Source organism: Labrus mixtus, chromosome 7 (genome assembly GCF_963584025.1).
Source record: "Labrus mixtus chromosome 7, fLabMix1.1, whole genome shotgun sequence".
Classification (NCBI taxonomy): Eukaryota; Metazoa; Chordata; class Actinopteri; order Labriformes; family Labridae; genus Labrus; species Labrus mixtus.
The window spans coordinates 21,310,648-21,324,933 of record NC_083618.1 but is presented as its reverse complement, the minus strand read 5'-3'; the positions used below and the strand labels follow the sequence as shown (position 1 = coordinate 21,324,933).

Sequence of the window (14,286 nt, the reverse complement as noted above, 5' to 3'; positions counted from 1 at the left end):
TAACTTCGGATCAACCTAGCAACAGCAGTAAGGCGGGACTTAACTCCGCCCATTCAGTTCAATGTTAGCGGTCCACTTGACAGCATAGCTAAACTACACTTAAAACTACACTTTTTTTTTTAAATATACAATTATGGTTGTAGTGGCTTGATCTTGCTTTTCAAAAGTTTGAGCCACTGAGGGGCTGATAGCCTACCGTACTTAATTGACGCGTTGTTTCCGTGTTTCGTGGCAATAATTCAATCAACTCCATGCTGTCACACTCAAACGGGTTTATCTGAATCGTTCATTTACAATACATGTTCTGGTCGTTTACATACACTTATTCCACTATAACTTGAATGTAAAACAAAGCCAGGGTAAATGTTCCATTCACGATACATTTTAACAGCGGTCAAAAACTGTGTGCCTCTCACGGTGGGCTGCTCACCTGTCCGTGATTAACTCTTCTTCTACTTGTAACCTTCCCAACACCAAAGTGAATGTGCCCCCTACTGTGACCACAAGGAACTACCACAGAGCACACATACATACTGAACACACAAATGGCTCTAACAATGGTTATTAGTTATTTGTCAGAGCAGTTACTAGACTTTGTCCGGGTTAGCAGAGCAATACCTTAGCAAAGTTTTATCATTAAATGTAAGAAACATTTTGAGGCTAATCTTTACATTTAAATTCTCACATTGTGTTACAAATCACTACTTGGGTGTAATTACGTGTTTAAGGATAAGAAGTCTGTTTTAAAATGATAAAAGATGAGAGCTTTGGTGTCTTTTTTAGTTTCGTTGTTGTTGATAAAACTACTTTTAGACCATAGACTGTAAATAAATATGTGAGAAATACAGAAGAAATCAATATTACAATGTATACAGTTCATGGTCGTTACTGTTCTGACATTATCACTTCGCCCTTGGCCACGGGGGCCCTTGGGACCCCAACCAAGGGGATGGCTTGTACCCTGGTCAGGCGGCCTGCCCATAGTTGTCCCTTCACAAAGACGCCACTCGGATACGGTGCCAATCAATGTAAATCACTGGAGCATGTGTACATGGGAGCCATGGGAGTGGTGTGTCTTAAAGACTTTGTCCACGTCAGATGTCCTGAATGGAATCAATTCCCATATTGGAAATATGTTTGGTGAAGGGACAACCTCTTCACTCAGAGAACCAAGGTTACAATGTAACCAAGCGTTCTGTGTGTCTTTAGTGTTTCATGATTTACTTTGTAGTTGTCCTCAGTGTTTCTTGTATTGTATTCCTGCCTCTGTGTGTTTCCATCCATGTTGATTGCCCTCATTGTCTTCACCTGTGTTATCAGTCTCACCTGTGTTTGATTACCCCTGTGTCTATTTAGTCTCTGTGTCCAATTAACAGCCTCAATGACTTCTAGCCTGCAGGAAATTTGACTATTTTAGTAGTCCTTTTCAGACTGCTTGTTTTGTAAAAGTGCTGTAACTAAGCTCAGCCATCATCACATATTGATTCTGTCAGCGCTGAAAACATGACTTATTATCCTGACTGTATGAATCGGAGCGGATGTAAAAAACTGGGACGTTTTAGTGATTTACAGATATTTAGAAGGACTTTGGAAAACTGTTAACATATGGGACGCACCATAAAGTCTGATCGCCATAGATTAAAATTCATATTTAGTTACCAAAGTTTACTTTTTCAAGCCCTCCCACCAGAATGAACCTGCAGCAAGTTGTTATCAGTTAACTCTGAAGTTTACATTTAGATTTATTTTCCCACACTAAATCGATATTAGAAATTCTTCCAAAGCAGCTACGTTTGTCTGTCTTAGACGTCAAGTTCATATTTGGACTGGGTTCAGCCAATGAGAGTGGAGATCCTGCGCTTAACAAGCAGCAGATCGTCGGTCACTTCTGTTTTAATTGAAACGGCACATCCAGTCTCATGACCGCCGACACACCTCACATGTTCCGCTCTAGCCTCTGTTCTGATCAGCTGCTGCTAATGAGGCTCATGAGGGCCTGATGGAGAGGGGCCAGGAGCAGACTGGACCCAGGGCTGACCTGGAACCAAGCAGAGACCAGGTAATAAGACAATGAAGGGAGTTTTCATAAGCAGTCAGACTACAGAGTGTAAAACTGAAAAAACCTTAAACGCTAAAAAAACTTACCATCAGTACATCTCAAAAAGCAGAAAGGGTTTTTTTTACTTTCTTTTTTTTTTAGGTCAAAATCTGGAGTTTCAGATGTGTGTGTGTGTGTGTGTGTGTGTGTGTGTGTGTGTGTGTTTTTTTTTTAACAGAAGCCACATGGGAGCTGGTTATCAGGTTAATAAACGGAGCACAGCTGGTGGTTAACAACACACAGACAGAGAGGCTGACTGACTGATATCACGTTATTCAGGGGGGAAAACTAGGACTTTACATAACATCAATACACTACAAAAAAATGAGACATCTTTATGTACATGTAATGAGGAATAGTTTAGTTTTGTCTTGATTGCAGTGCAGCTCCATGTTGATTGGTAAGTCCGAGAATTTGAGTTATTCCTCCAAATGTAAGTATGTCAACAATTAATTTATTTATTGGAATAAAATTTGGTGCAAATATTCCTGATGCACAGAGGATGAATACTGATGACTTTTAAAAAATCTCATTACTTTTTGTTTTTTTGCACCAGAACGAGGTTAAAATTTGTGGTTCGAAGGGAATTGCCAAGAAATTATATTTAAAAAATTTAATTTTCCCCTCAAGATGAAATGTTATGTAATGAGTGATTTTTTAAAAACTCTTCTAACCAGAGAGTTCAGTGAACGGCTTTCTGAATCGTTTCAAGGTGGGTTTTAGAACACCAGTGGTTGCTGCTTGGGTTGATCACATAGGGCTTTCACAATTGCAGAGATTTCCTCAAAAACTCCTGATATTTAGAGGAGGAGCTGTATGTGTGAACTCAAACAGCCTTCAGCCGCAGTTTCTCCAGCCAGAACCCTAGTATTTCTTCCGCAGCAAGTCTGAGTGGGCTGATGTGAGACTATCTGAAGCAGTCCTCCTGAAATCTTCTAGATATTTTCAGGAGTGCATATGTGAAAATGGCTACACATGCACCTCACAGTGGGTAGTCCCTGTCATACGGGATGTGGGTCTCCTGAGGTAAGACATGATGTTACAAGAACGAAGATAGTAGTCACTCTACAACGCAATAACGAGAATATTTGCCTTTATATCAATGCAATGTGTAGTTTGACAGAATCACAATATCAACAAAACAGCTGAGAATAACATACCGGAGAACAGAAAACATAATCCACTAGTTTAATTACTTATAAATAAACAACTCAGGTCAGTTACTGCCATAAATACAATCTCCCTCAGTGCTAAACTTCACTTTCACAGTGTTCAAGGTATGACTGTGTAAGTTTGCAGCAGTACCTCGTCTTATAAATACTTCTTTATGGAGTCACTGGACCTGATTTATCAATAATCTAATCTCTGACATTTTCTGTTCCACGCACCAGCAGGATCCACTATTTGAAAAGGTCTTCTGAGGGACAAAGTGGAGCAGTTGTAAGAGATTCTCGACCACATTCAGAGTTCATTTTAAGTCAGACGTTTACTAGATGAGATACCTCGTTAATCTTATAAACTTGAAATGAAATCAACTTGGTCACTGATGACGCTCCAGACTTTAACAGCTACATTTGTGTCATCTGACTCGGGGATCTGCCGCGTGTTAAATCTGCTGCTATATTCCAGTTCACCTTTTTTCAGCTTTCTGCCTGTCTGTGTTTAACGTCCGGCTGAACGCCCAACATTACTGCGTTCCTTCACTACAGCTGCAATGTAGAAAATGTGACTGCGTCCACTCAAACTGCATTCAGATATTTGACATTCCTGGACGTGTATGTGATTTAAGCAGCTCGTCGAGTCCCATATTTTACTCCTGCTTTGTCAGCTCGACGAGGCCAGAATATATCAGGATGGTAATTCACACGACCCGTTTAAACGTTAAGTTCTTGTGAATTGTGAATCACCTGTAGCGCACGTCTCTGATTGTTACAAGAATAGATGGGTAACACTAAACGATACCAGACCAATAGGTGAACTTTGGATGGGGGATGTCAGAGACTAAGGCTGGCTAGACACTGGACGATTTCAGAGCTGACTTTGGGACACAAATCCCCTCCTTTGAGAGTGAAAACCATCAGTTTTAAGTCCAAAAGTAAAAGCTGTTCTCCTTTACGCCTGGGTTTCTTTCTCTGTGTATATAAGTCGAGCACACAAACAAAGTGAGTGTGTAAAATCCTGAACACGGCCGCAAATATTTCAGATTCTCAGTTAGTCGTTTTCGGATTGTCGTCTCATTGTTTCTGCTCCACAAACTGATGAAGGAAGGTTTTAGTCAGACTCTGACAGGGTTTTGTTTTGTTTGTGTCAGCGTGACGTCAGACCGGCGCGGCATGAAGTAACAAAGAGAGACGATCCGGTTGTCATTCCAGAGAAGATAAATGAGAGGCTCAAGATAATAGTTCATGTAAAAAGGAATTGTTAATTTAACAGTTTAAAATTGTGGTAACACTTTATTCAAAGGGGACATATTATGAGAAATCCACTTGTAAAGTGTTTTTGAACATATATTTGGGTATCCTGAGTGTCTACTGACCCACAACATGTGAAATAAATCCAGTCCTTTGTTTGTGGTCTGCATAAGTCTTAAAACACAGAGAAATCTGCTCGGTTTCAAATGTGCTCTCCTTGTGACATCACAGTGGGATTCTGGTAAAATAAAATCCCCTCCCCTCCCGTGGTATCTCCACCCATGGACTCCACCCCCAGCCTAGAACAAAACTTTTGTGCAGGTCCGCTATTTTTATTCTCTCTAGCAAGGAGTTATGTCTAAACTCAGGGGGGCTCATTGCATTTAAAGAGACACACACACCAAAACGGAGTGTTCTGAGAGAGCTGGTTTATACAGGGTCACAAACCTCCTCTGGTGCTTGATTCACGTTATATTTTGACTAAAGCACAGCACAGATGTTTCATTTAGACCACAGGGGACTGTTTGAAAAGGTGGAGAAGGGGGATAATATTTCTTCTTTAAGAGCAGAATGTGTGATATTTTACACATAAATAAAGTACATCCTGTGTAAATGTCTCTCTGAGTCATGACTGTCTTCAATGAGTGAGAAGCGTGAGTCCTGCCTGCTGTACTGTTGTCAGAACCGTGTTTACATCGAACTAGTTTATAGTGAATATTGTGACCTTGTTTCCACATTTGTGTTACATAAGAGCAAATCCAAACCTTAAGTCATGAGGACAGTTCACACTAATCAGACAGATGTTGCTGTGATTCATGTGACAAAGAAGGAAGTCACTGTGTTAGGTGCGTTGAGAGGCTGTAAAACTGTGTCTACATGTGGAATCAAAAAAGTGACTCTTGGGTGCAATGGTACTGGAGGTAATTTAAACAAAAAATGGCAGAGGAGAGATAACCAGACACCGATTTAACTATATAGGCTATGAAGCCATCCCCACAGTCCTAGACTGAGGAACTGATGATAGTCGAGGACTGAGTTGTTTGTCCCACTTATTATGAAAAAAGTCCATCCTCTCCGTCTTTTGCCTGCTTCACTTTTCAGAAAATGTGTGCTCAAACAGGCCGTTTGGAGATTTTCTCTTCATGACAGCTAGGTGTTTGTTCTGCCCTCTCAGTCTGCCTGGCCATTGTTAAAAACTGGGCATGAAACGAGAAAGCCAGAGCCACCCAAGCCCTTCCAGAGAGGGGGCGTGGTCAGACACAGCTCATTTACATATTTAAAGGTACAGACACAGGAACAGCCTGTTCTAAGCAGGGCTGAAATAGAGGGGTTTATAAGCATGAACAAATACAGGATCAGAGTGGATTTAGAACAAGAAACTTCACAGACATGTTTTGGGGAGCTCTGAGACTTATTTAAACTGGTTAAAGAGGAGGAGAATATGTGACCTTTAATTAAAAAGACTATTTTTGCATTTATCTCATAATCTACAACAATAGGGAGGTTTTTTAGAAGTATGGACATAGAGTGAGAACATTTTAACTTTAACATCTTTAAACAGGTAAGACTGTTCTGGAGATTAGATCATTTTAAAAGAGAGGAGCTTCTTCAAGGAAGAGGACTTTCTGTAAAGTCAGCGTTTTAGTTGGGTGCAGACTTTTTGTTACAGGAAGTAAAGACATTGCATGGAAGCAAGGACTGAACATTTTTAAGTGAGTCATTCTAAGGAAGGCATGTTCACTTTGTGAGAGGGGACATATTTGGTGTTGCAGATCCCACTTCCCCTTTAAGCCCAGTCTTAACCAATCAGGCCACACCTGAGCAATTAAGAGGCCTGCAGCAGGCCATGCTCACTCCTTTTCGTTTTGCTTCACACTGCTGAGCTGCATGACAGGCTGACAACTCTATTGTGACTCTGATAGATGCATTATTTGAAGTTAAATCATCTGACTACTATGCTTGTCACAAGTGGAATCAAGTTGTTGAGAAATAAAGCATGAAAAAACTCTCCTCTGGTCCCTGCACTTTAATTGGTGTACCACTGCAGAAGCTCTATTTTTGAACTGGTTTTACATACACTTTCTACATTTGGAAAAAAGTCGATTTTTTTTTTTTAGCAGAAGATGGTGTTTGGATCGACTCAGACTTTAGTCCAGATGTTTATAATGTTGGCTGCATTGTGACATATTTTAAACACATTGTTGTTGCACATGTTTTTTTTCTTGTATAATTAAAACATGAAGAAGTATATTGATACCTTAATATTCACAGTCTATAATTGGTCCCTGTGCCGATGTAGACCTGATGAGAAGGTGGAGTTTGTCTCCCTCCTGTGGCCGCAAGTTACTCTGCATCAAATCTCATGTCATCCTTTTGACTCATCCTGAAGACAGGAACAGTGAGAGGAAATGAATCACTGAGCTGCAGATCAGAGTTCATGTTAGTGTGAATCACCTGTTTCTGACTTCACAGTTCATCTTTTTTTTAATCTGATTTTGAGTCATTTTACATTTTGTGTGATCTGAATGAAGTCCTTCACGTCTGCAGTGTTTGACTGTCATTCATCAAAGTGAATGTGTGTGCGGTGGTTTATGGCTATTGTATGTGTGTTGCATCATGCAGACGCTCTGTGCAGATCAAACTGACACACACACACACACACACACACACACACACACAGGATGCAGCAGATGGGAGATAACTGGACGGGTTTCATCACATAAAAACACTGTGAGAAAAGTTAATTAATGGTTGTTCATCAATAATTCAGAGCGCAAACATCCTCTGACACTCAACCTTCAACTAATGCTGCTGAAACATTTTCACGCTGCTGAAACTCTTCAGTGTTTTCACGTCGGTAATCAGCTCTTTAATGCAAACACGATTAACACTCTGTTTGCGTTCACACATACAGCTCCTATATGGAGTTTTCTGCAAGTTTGAAAGCACTATAAGTGACACACTTGGACTTCTTCTAACATCCAACAATTTACAGGACAAGATTAGCAAAGCGATGAGGTACTGCTTTGTCCACAGGGGGCGCCAAAATTGACACAAGCCTAAAGTTCCTCCTTTAAGTTTGAGCTTTATTGGAGGTCAAAAAGCTCCAGCAACACTTCATCAGGGTCATCCAAAGGCCAAAAGCCGAAACGCGTCGGTCTAATTTGTTAATAAAGTTGATCTTCATACTACAAGTGTTGTTGGAGCATTTTGACCTCTTCCTTTCACTCTTCATGCACCGTGGTAGTTGGTGAAGTTGTGCCAACTTCTGTGTCTGCTTCTTCAGTTTGAGCTTTATTGTAACAAGCTCATTTAAGGATTATAGACAGAAAATGTCAAACAAATACTCAAATATTTTAATCAGAGTATATTCTAAAAACTATTATAAAGTAGAGCAAAAGATGCAGAAAGCTCTCAAACAGCCTGAAATGTAAAGCAAAACTAAACTTTATTCACACAGAAGAGAAGTCTAATCATGCATTTGTGTCGTCACACACGGAGAAAGATTTGGTTGTATGCAACAAAGACGCAGAGCAAGTGGCTTAAATTCAATTTTCATTTCTTTTTCATTTTCAAACCTTTATTTATCCTCAAAAGGACGCTGAGGTTTCCCTCATTTCCAACGCCGTCGAGATTACAAGCACAGTAAAACAAGCGAAAACACATCAAACACTCAGAATCAGTGACAAAAACCACTGAGATCAATTAAAACAGTTACAATTTGAAACATAAATGAAAGTAAAGAAAAGCTTATAAAGATCTACAGAGTTTAGATGTTTTGTCAAAGCATTTTTACAATACTTTTATTCTGTAGAGCTCTCAGAAAGTTGAAAACCGAAGCAGACGGAGCGTTTGCTGCTCTGGCTCCTCGGCTGTCGTTCGACCCACCTCAGACGAGCTGCATCAATATCTTCTCTTAAATCATTTCTGAAGACTTATTTTCACCGAAAGGCCTTCTTCTTATCCTTGTTTTATCCATGATGTCTCATTGTCTCCTGTCGTCTTTGTCTCAGTACTTTCTATTTTAAAGTCTCTGTCTTCTTTTCTTAAATTCATGGTTTTAATACGACTTTATTGTCTCTGTATTTTACTGTTGACATTTTTATGTTCTGTAAAGAAGCACTTTGTGACTTTGGTTTTGATAAGAGCCTTTCAAAATAAAATTGATTATTCTTTTTTATAAGTTTTATATTTTGTTTTTGTTGCCCTAAAATAACGTAAAATTTAGGAACAATTATCTTATTTTTTTCTTTCAACTTTAAGCATCTTTTGAAAACTTTTATTATTAAAAAAAATTAAAAGCAAAAACAAAAAGCTTTTAATTCCTTTTTATTTACCTCAATGTTCAAAACATGAATGTGTGAGCAAGTGTTCAGATGACTGCTGCTGTTCATGCAACTCTTACAGTACAGATGTGACATCATGGCAGTATGAGGTCAACACACACACACACACACACACACACACACACACACACACACACACACACACACACACACACACACACACAGGAACTATTCAACACTCTGTAACTCTTCTGCAATCAGAGGCTGACTTCATCCTTCAACCAGCCTCACTGTGTGTGTGTGTGTGTGTGTGTGTGTGTGTGTGTGTGTGTGAGAGCATGTTGTTTGTGTTCCTGTGTGTGTGTGTTGGTCAGCATTGCGTGTTGATTGCACCTCGTTACGGCAGAAAGCAGCCGGATGGTGTTAGAGGGAGTGTGTGTGTGTTTGTTTGTTTTGTTTTTTTCGGTCGGAGATGGGTGAGTGTGTGTGTGTGTATCTGAGTGTGTGTGTGTGTGTGTGTGTGTGCGTTTGTGTAGGGTATTGCCTCAAGTTGCATTTGATGGTTGCACAGGAGAGCAATGAAACCACGGACACATGCACGTGTACACACACACACACACACACACACACACACACACAAACACATCTGAGAGTCAAAATAAAACTTAATATTTGATGCTTCTTTGATACACTGTTCAGGTTTTTTTATAAACTATTTTAATCCAATCATCTTGTTCCTAAAATCTTTTTCTCCTTTAGAATAAAACTCGTCAAACATGTTAATCATTCAAGTTTTATTCAACTTTCTGTCACCTGAACATTTAGATTTCACAGTCGGCTCAGCTATCACTGAAGGAAGTGTTACCCTCTCCTGTGATCCAACAAAATGTTCGACATCATTCAAAACGTATTGGACTGATTTTAATCCAGGTTTTTTTTTTTTTTTACCCTAATCTCAAAGTTGTACCAAAGATGAAAGTCCATCGAGCCAACTTGTGTCTCTGGATCTTGATGCAGTTTTTGGAAAATTCCAGGCGGATAATCTTTGTGTATTTCTGGTCAGACCCAGAGGCGAGCGAGAGGAATCATAAAAAATGCATATGAATTTATTTATATGAAATCTTGTCTATTTGTTTTTTCTAAAGCTCTGTGAGGCCTCGCACAGTTTCTTGTTGATACACTGGAGGGAAACAATGAGAACAAACAAACCAGTACAACTCCAGCAGCCAGAGTCCTGACACACCAACAAAATAAATGTAAACATGGGGCGCTGGTGGCGCTGGTGGAGCAGGGGTTAGTGCGCGCGGCCCCGGTTCGAATCCCGCCTGTGGCTCCTTTTCCTGCATGTCATTCCCCACCCTCTCTCTCTCTGGTTACCCACTGTCCTATCTCTCCAATAAAGGCACAAAAATCCAAAAAATAAATCTTTGAAAAAAAAAAAATGTAAACATTTAACACCAGTCCTCAGAACGATTCTGACCTCAAGTCAGCAAGTCAGACACCTAATTCTTTTCCAAATTTGTGAGTTGTTGTTCCGACTTTAGCAGGTGTTCATGTGCATTTTACAACTTGGAAAGTAGTTTTTCCGATGTGTCCATATTCCACCAGATACCACATGAATGCAGCATCTGCACTGACTCCAGTCACAGGATATAAACGTCACTCCCCCCTCCTATTGGCTCGAGGTGAATTCTCCTGATATTATACTGCTGCGTTCTCACATCAGCTCACTCGGACTTGCTGCGGAAGAACAATAGGGATCTGGCAGGAGAAACTCCGGGTGAAGTCTGAGGGGAAAATGTGTCTGTTTGCTTTCACACATGCAGCTCCTCCAGGAAATATCAGAAGATTTTTTAATTTTTTAAAAAAGATTTATCAATGGGCTTTTTGCGGCTTTAATGGAGAGATAGGACAGTGGATAGAGTCGGAAACCAGGGAGAGAGAGAGAGAGAGTGGGGAATGACATGCGGGAAAGGAGCCAAAGGTGGGATTCGAACCTGGGCCGCCTGCTTCGAGGACTACAGCCTCCATGCATGGGGCGCACGCACTAACCACTGCGCCACCAGTGCCCCATATCAGGAGTTTTTCAGGAGATTTCTGCAAGTGTGAAAGCCCTATTGGAGACGTTTTGAGGAGTGCATGCGTAAAAACAGCTTGACAAACGTTTAAAAGAAGCAATGTGTTAATGCTGAAAGAAAGACCTAAACACGAGAATGTTTCTCATCTCCACCATCCGTCCAATAAAATGATGCAAACGCTTCATAAATGTCGCGCTGGTTGTTTGCCGTGCTGCAGGAAAATCTGAATTCACGTGTCAGTCTGAAATCTGACACAAGAGCCCTGACGAGTTTGAATGATGAATCTGAATCATGTCAATAAGCATCGAGAGTCGCTCTGCACTGTTTTTTAACGAGATTTGTATTTTGGTAAATGAGGAAAGGATTTGACGCTCGCATGGGGGGAAGAATAAGGAGCCTAATTAGCTGCTGATGCAACACACCTGAGAGACGCTGCGGAAGATGAGAGGAGGATTTGTTTGATTCATAAATCCTAAACCGCATGAAGGAAACAGCAGTTATTGTGTGGGCTTTAAAAGCTTGTGTGGGATGGATGGTTAATTAGATTGTGCTCGCTGCTGGGGGATCAGAGCGAAAGCACATGGACACAGATTTAACAGCATACATGGATTTTTTCTCTTCATTTGTGGGTTTGCATCCTCGTAAATATGGCTCCAAAAGACAACACAAAGAAGAAACAATTTTCACTGAGTGTATCTACAATAAAAGTTCATTCAACTACTTTTGCATTTTTCCGATGATATAAGCGGCAACCTCAGGTTTTGAAAAATGAAGCCAATGCAGAAGTGCAAGATCCTGCAGTTCTTCAAGGGTCCGCTTGATGCTCGTTGCAGAAGCACAGGAAGTCACATACACACCCCATTCAAAAAAGTCATTTTTTACAGCATAGATTAACATGTTTACAGCCTGGTTCAAAAAAGATAACGGTCTGATTAGTTATTGTCCTCACTGTACTGGGGATGACTTTTTTTTAAAAACACATCCGTTCTGATTTTCTGATCGATACATGTTATGCATAGTTGGGTTCAAGGCTGCCCTCACTGACGGGTGGGTGCGGTGTAGCAGTTTATCATACGGCTTAAGACGACCGCCTCAGCTCCAGCTCTCAGTTTGTCATCTATCTCTTTTCATTTGTATAATTGTTTTTTTTCCATTTTCTCATTTCAAGAGATGCATTGATATAGACATTGAAAACAGAGACAGAAAAGTCAGCACACTAAATGTCCTTCCAGTTTCCTTTATTTGTGTAAGAAAACAAAACAACAACGGACGTGTTTCAGCACAGCGTTGACGCTGATGATGGCCTTGTGCTGAAACGCGTCCATTGTTGTTTTGTACGCTGCTCTTACCCAGATAAAGGAAACTTGAAGGACATTTACACCTCGTCGTGCACCTGAAATATTATGTACTGTCGAGTGTGCTCCTTTTTTTTTGCTGTTTTCAAGATATAGACATTAAAAGTGCTTTTAATAATGACAACTTTCTTCTCTTATGTCAATATGATCATCCCCTGGTAACATTCATAGCTTCTGTTTTGCAGAGTGCAGTCTTCGATGTGTGTCTGCTCTGACTCGTTACCATCGGCTTTAAAATGAAGATCAAGAGGTCCTCCATCAGGTGAGCTGAAAGGCCCAGGTGTAGAAACTAACCGAAGGTAACCTGCCTCCTCCCCTGAACGCCTAGTCGTTCAGTGGCTTATTTAACAGAGCATAGAACTTTTAGTCTCTATAAACAGGAGAGACTCACCACCAGCCTCGTTGGAGTCCTGACCTGCAGTTTAAGTCACACCTGTTTGTTGAAGACAGGGAGCCCTACTGTTTAACCAGGTGTTGTCATCCTTGTTTTAATTGGACACGCCCCTCACCTCTATGTCAGTGCCCATTGGTCTGGCCAACAAACCTAACCAGCCCACCTTTGCATGCGCCCTATTGGCTGAAATACATATAAGTGGATGCATTTGATTGGTTGTCTTTACCTTTTTGAAATGTTGTACCTCTCTTTCAATTTCCTACCTTCCCTATTTAAATGATGTTTGTTGCTCTTCTTACTAAGTGTTGCTCGAGCTTTTTGACCTTTTTTTTTTTTTTTAAGTTCCTTAGAGATTGTAACCCTGAGTGGGTGCTCTTGTCAGTGTTCAAGTGAAGGCTGCTGTCTGATTTCAGGAGAAATCATAAATCTGTGACCTCTTTCATCAGCATTACAGAAAATGTGTTTCACATTTGATTTGAATGTGCAATCAAGAATCATGCTATGGGCAGTGAGTTCTGCGGAGAAGATCAAAGTGGTGAGCAGAAAATATAATGCAGCACTTTAGTGATGTGCTTGGTGATTGTAGCGGCCGTGTGCATACAGTCTATGCACCGTGCAGCAGTCACAGGATATAAACGTCATCACAAACATCATGCCTTGTGTCCTCAGACCCCCAACCCCCACCCCTCCTGTCCGACAGGGTTAGTCTCCCGTTGTGAGGTGCATGTGCGAACAACCAGATCAGGAGATTGTCCGCAGCAGTCCTCCTGAAATAATCTCGATATTTACAGGAGTGCAGATGTGAAAACGGCTCCTGACTTCATGCGACAAACTTACCAGGGGAACGGTTAAACTTCAGGAAGTTTTCAGGAGTTTTGTGCAAGTGTGAAGCCACTAACAGAGGTTAAGTTGAAAATCAGCAAACATGCTCCGTATCAGGGGCTGCACAACTGAAGCATAAACACAAAGAACTGTAGAAGAGTCTCTATTAAAACTTTGCATCCACACAACGGCAAAAATATGCCAACGCAATCTTTCGTTTTAAGCCGTTTCGTTTCATACAATCCTTGTGAAACTGGGATTAAGATCAAACGCTTAAACACATCAAAAACAAAGTTAAAGGTAAAAATCATCTTTATGTCCAATTTATTTTAAAAGTTGACTTTAAGAAAATATTGCACAACTTTCTGTAACAGACACAGTGAGGAGGTCAAAGGTCAATCCACCCTAATGCTCACACATATACCCCCCCCCCCCACACCTCCTTCCCTACACACACACACACACACACACACACACACACACACACACACACACACACACACACACACACACACACACACACACACACACACACACGGAGACAAACACACACACACACACGGAGACAAACACACACACACAGTCATGTCACAGTGGATGGAGTTGTCATGCCAGCAGCAGACATTACTGCTGGTTTCATCACAGAGACAATCCCAGGCTGGCCTCACTGTATGTGTGTGTGTGTGTGTGTGTGTGTGTGTGTGTGTGTGTGTGTGTGTGTGTTTATATAGATACCACACACACAGATACACACACACACACAGAGTATTTAAGTGTCCTCTTATCTCAGTTTTGCATCATCCCTGGTGACCTCTATGAGTGAGTGAGTGAGCGTGTGTGTG

At 40.8% G+C, this 14,286-nt stretch overlaps 1 protein-coding gene across 1 annotated transcript in view; it reads right to left on the bottom strand.

Annotated features, from left to right (window-relative positions):
* The window catches only part of LOC132976955 (CMP-N-acetylneuraminate-beta-galactosamide-alpha-2,3-sialyltransferase 2-like), a 259,673-nt gene that overhangs the window by 70,477 nt on the left and 174,910 nt on the right, over window positions 1-14,286 (bottom strand). The gene's annotated exons all lie outside the window — the stretch shown is intronic.